This window comes from Apaloderma vittatum, unplaced genomic scaffold (assembly GCF_000703405.1).
Source record: "Apaloderma vittatum isolate BGI_N311 unplaced genomic scaffold, ASM70340v1 scaffold11600, whole genome shotgun sequence".
NCBI classification, from domain to species: Eukaryota; Metazoa; Chordata; class Aves; order Trogoniformes; family Trogonidae; genus Apaloderma; species Apaloderma vittatum.
The window spans coordinates 1-5,278 of record NW_009695073.1 but is presented as its reverse complement, the minus strand read 5'-3'; the positions used below and the strand labels follow the sequence as shown (position 1 = coordinate 5,278).

General features: G+C 42.3%; 1 long non-coding RNA gene across 1 annotated transcript; it reads right to left on the bottom strand.

The window, feature by feature from the left end:
- Window positions 1–16: 16 nt before the first annotated feature.
- On the bottom strand, window positions 17–4,663 carry LOC104274282. The gene is made up of 3 exons (XR_717822.1): window positions 4,637–4,663; window positions 2,946–2,999; window positions 17–541 (listed from the first exon to the last, which is right to left on the bottom strand). It is a non-coding gene; the product is annotated as an uncharacterized LOC104274282 (long non-coding RNA).
- Window positions 4,664–5,278: the final 615 nt, after the last annotated feature.

The window sequence follows — 5,278 nt, the reverse complement described above, 5'->3', positions numbered from 1 at the left end:
AAAATATATAGTTAGGTAGTCACAAAACATAAAACATGCTGCCATGATACAAATATATTTTTTGATACAGAAATTACAGTACATTATAAACCATGAAAACAAATTGAGGCACTGGACTGTACACCGGCTCTGTTCTGCACTGGCTGTGAAGCAGATAGACTCGCTTTCAATGAACAAAAGAATATTTTTTGTTTGTTCAGTGAACATAACTTTATGGGTCATATCAAACAATGTGCTTTGTTGTGAGTCGTCACCAGGGTTGCTGGTCCTTTCAGAACCACAACGCACCTACACAACATGTATCGCTGCCACAATATGAAAAATAAACCTTTTATTGAAGGTACAACTCGGGGGAAAAAAAATAAAACCAACTCAAACAAAACCAGCCCCTTCAGATATCATTAAATAAATAATTATTCCATACAATGGTTAGTTTATATTACACTGCCATCGGAACAAATGAAGTTTAATAAATAACGCACGGGAATGTCTCATTTACGCCTCCGTTCATAATTCTGTGCTGTGCTTCTTTCAGAGGATCCTGCAAAAAAAAAAAAAAGAAAAGAATAAGCAGAATGAAGCACAAGGTAAGGTCAGAGCCCACCGGGTCACTCTGTTTGGAACCGAGGTGAGGGCTCCCTGCCCAACCCTGAGCTCCTTCCCAGGTTTGAACCCACCCTGTACACAGGGACACCTTTCCCTAAAATCTGTGGCAGGAGCTAAGCACACCCTGGACTACCCTGCGTGCTAACTACTGCCTAAAATAGTCCTCTGTGAGATATTTGGCATTTAAGAGCAGTGCAGCTCTCCTTCTTGCTCTTCTCAGACAGACCCTGAGCACAGAGTGACGAGGCTGCTCGCAGCATCATCCCTGCTCACAGCCCAGAGGGAGAATTGCTTTAGAACATAGAACAGTTTTGGCTGGAAGAGACCTTCAACATCATCGAGTCCAACCTTTTCCCAGCCCTGTCAACACCACTGACCCGTGTCCTTCAAGGGAACATCCACCCTTCTCTCAAACACCTCCAGGGATGACCCAACCGCCTCCCTGGGCAGCCTGTTCCAATGGCTGACAGCCCTCCGAGTAAAGAAATTCTTCCTAATATCCAACCTGAACCTCCCCTGGTGTAACTTCAGGCCATTTCCCCTCCTCCTATCACTGACTCAGCATTTGTGGGTGCCTGCAGACACGTAGCTAGTTTGGAGGGGGGTTCGACGCGGCGTCCTGCAGGGAGCTGGCATTTTATATCGGTGACGGTTCTAAATTATTAGTTTTTCATTAATAAGGCTTCAACTTTCACCAGGATAAATGCAAAAATAAGTCAAGCTTTCTCAGTACCGACTGCTACATTATCTTTACTGCATTTAGGGTGTCAACTCCTACACGTTGCCGATCAAATATCCTGCCCAATTAAATCTCTCTCAGGAGAGAGAAGTAAGGACAGTGCTAGCACACACTCCTGATCTTCCTTCGATTACAGAGTCCTTAGGACCTGTCTTCTCTTCCAGAGGAGCAGAAGCAACTTCTTGCCGTTTTCCTCTCAGGGAAGCAGGCAGAGAAGCAAAGAAATCTCGTTTTACCTGTCCGACAGGTATTGCGCAGCCCAATGGGATAAAACTTCATTACGCCCCTTTGTTACAAATACCACATAACTGTATCCTGACTATACCAGCAATTTCGAAATTAGGACAATAAAATCTTCTCCCTTCTTAGACACTTGTCATACTTTTCATTCTCCTATTAATGTATATGTAATCCCAATGGAAACCAAACCCAATTTATTACTTCCAGGCTATTTGCTTTTGTAATAGCAGATATATTTACAGGTTTTATGCCTTTAATAGCTATTGCCACCACAGATAAAATTGTTCAAAAATTATTCATGATACATAGCAATTTGCAAAATGATGCAGAGAGCAATATTACCAGTCTGAACAGGGTTTAATTGAAAATAAGAGTTACTGACAACCATAATTGCAGAATATAGATCACAGCGTGTATCCACATAATATAGAGGTGTCAGCTAGTAATTTAACTTTTATCATCCGTCTAACAAAACAGTGAGAACTATTTCATGACATTAAAATACATATTAAGGAGTTTTTTTTATTTTTTTAATTTCTATTCTGGGGAATTAACTGACACTTTATGGTTCACAGAAGGGGATTTCCTCGGCACAGCCCTATAGCACAGGGAATAGCGCTGGCAGCGTGTGGTTACCCACAGGGGTTGCGCACACGAGGGAGAAGGATTCTGCCCTATATGGACGGTGCAGGAAAAAACCACAAATTCACAGTATCAGCTCAAAGCTTAAAATTATGCTTTGGGAGTTTTGGTTGATTTTTGGATTTTTAGGGGGGTGGGGATTTTTTTTGTTTTGTTTTTTTGGGGGTTTTTCTTTAGGTAAAATGAAAAGCTGGAAGAGGCTGGGAATGTTTAATAGCTTAGCCTGTAGAATGAGGTGGTGTTAATCACAGATCTCTGCTCTTCCACCTTCTGCTCCAAGTTTGGGGAGTAACAATCTCCAGAGATGATGAGGGTATCCCTTTACCTGGGGAGATCTGCATTTGGATCATGGGTTTAAATGAGCTTTACATTTTCAGCCTCTGAATTCTTAATTTTTTTTTTTGATGTGTCAAAAATAAATTATTTTTTTCCTTGTATTAGCACTTTGGGGACCGGCAGAAAGCATGCTGCTGGCAAGGTCAGAGCAATAAAGAAAGCATTCGGGGGATTTCTACCTAACCTTGCCTGCAGCTCGGAGAACCTTGATCATCTCAAGCATTAGGGTGAAGCAGACCCTTAAATATCTTGGCTACCAAAGAAAATCCCCATCGTTTTTCAGACAGCTCTGGATCTACACTACATCAAGATTGCTCCTTCCATCCACTGGGAGAGAACAAAGAGGCGTATCAACGAGTACCAGATTTAGTCATATACATACCAGAATTTAAAGATCTTTTGCCCATAAGTCCAACAAAGGAGTCTGTTTTATGCCCTGAAAAAAAAAAAAATATATTTGGGGGTGTCTTAATACATTTTAAATAGGCAGGTTTTTAAGACAACATGTTCTCGCAAGGAAGGAAGACACAGGCTCCAACACTCTCATCTCACAGACTGGTTGTTCACACCGTCAAGAATGAGCACCAGTTGACTAATCTCACTAAACCAGTTAGACTAAGGCACAGACCAGTTACTGGGCATCTCATTAACTCAGAAAGACTTCGTTTTGCATGGGTTTTGTTTGTTGTTGTTTTTTTTTTTAAGTATCATGGGAAAAGCAAAGACCAATAACTAATTCTTCATTTTCTCCCAATACAATTCCTACTGATTTGAGCAAACGCACAAGGCGCCTGTGTCTTGGTGTCACCTGTGTGATGCATCTCCTCTACCAATCAGTGCATTTTTCTGTAACATGAAAGAAAAAAAAAAATCTTCCCCACAGGTCAGGCAGAGCCCTTACTGGAGAGGAAGCCAACAGAACTCTATGTCTGGACACGTCCAAGCGAGACAGTCTGGCTCTATTTTTGGAATATTTATGAGTTCAGATATTACCTCCCTGTCCCATTAGTGGTCCCCAAGGCACTGGATGGGTAGAGGATAAATTACTTCACGTTTTGGCCTATGGCATGTAGCAGATATAGTGGTAGCCATAGTTTCAGATAAGGATTGAAAAGGAGCCAGTGCCATTCTTTCTCTAAACTGACTTTGAGGTAAACTTAGACATTTTAGAATTTTGCTTGACTAATTCAAGCAAACCATCCTTAGACCCCGCAGATATTAATTCAAGCTGAAACAGTTTCAGAAAAAATACAATTTTTTTTACTCCCTTCAGCAGGTTATTTGGCATGAGCTTCATACTGGACTCTTTTAATTGGTCTTTTAATACAGAATCCTAGTGACAAAATCTTGTGGCTGACAAAACACCAGGACAGTTATTGATCTCCGTGGACAGAGGAGATCTCACAGAATACAAGATCACTGTTAAGACTTATTAAAAGTCATCCAGCTCCTGCCTAAGCATTTTCAGATCAATTCAGAGAATAAAACCCTCGCTGTGCAGCACAAGGTACCACCAGACCGCTGTTACACAGAAGCAAAGCAAGGCGCTCCTATTAACGGGGCAAGATACGCTGATTTATAAGGCAGCACATCATCAATCAGCCTCTGCCACGGCCAGGGGTCCGATTCCCATCCCAACAAGAGTTTCTGTGCTCTCAGTATCTCATATGCCATGACACAGGCTTTCTCACGGAATCATTCTCAGGGATTTGGGAATTCACGATTCTAATTTTCCAGATTTTTGCCATCTTAATTGCTTCTTTCCGAGTCTGGCAGTAAGCCTGGCTTGCCTGTGAGAAAAGCTTACAGAATCCTCCCCATGGGAAATAAGAGAGACCTGCAACATCCACACATTAAGGTGGATTGAAATCTCAAAGCTTGTGGCAGCTCCGATGTACAGGCTCGTGGCTGCACCACAGAGGTTTCAATCCTTTAACAGAGTGTTTCTCTGCCACCGGTGCTGCCAGTCCTTAGCTGAACCAGCCACCTTCTAACTCATCCCCTCAAACACACCATTCCCTATTTGAGTATCCTCTAACAATTACTTAAAATATTTACAATTCTTTCACTTACTTTTGTGAGAGATCTGGCCATATCCTGATTGGAAGAGGGAAGAAAAGAGGCACAAAAGGGAAAAGAGTTGTTGAAAAAGGGTTGACATATACACATGATGTTACTGCAACGCTTTGAAGAACCGAATACCAAAACTACCCCATGCGTATTCCACTTGAGAGAAATGGTGGTGATCACTTACAGTTGCATTTTCTTTGAAGACATTTCAAAAACTTGTTTTAGCTAAACCCTCACACACGATTTAGATCCGCGTAGCTCTAATTTCTTAGATCAGTTTCTCAGCCGGTGAACACATAAAAAACCACGGCTGATTTCCCCACGAGTGATTTCCCCACCGGGGCAGCGCTCGGTGGTGCCTTTGCAGACCCGTGATTATCATCACGCTCTTGATGGGTATTTACGTGCTGCAGTTGGCATGTACTTAGTACTGTCACGTGAAGCCCCCCCTTTTCTAATCGGCGAGTTCATCTGATATTAACCTTGTGGGGGGAAAAAATAACAAATAAAAGCCAACCGAAACGGAGCAACCTACGCTGCAACTTTTAAGAAAGGTTTAACGCATCAACCCACCCGAGCGACAACCGCTGGGTTGTTGGAGCAGCGCTAGAACCATAGAAGTGTCAGGGTTGGAAGGGACCTTAA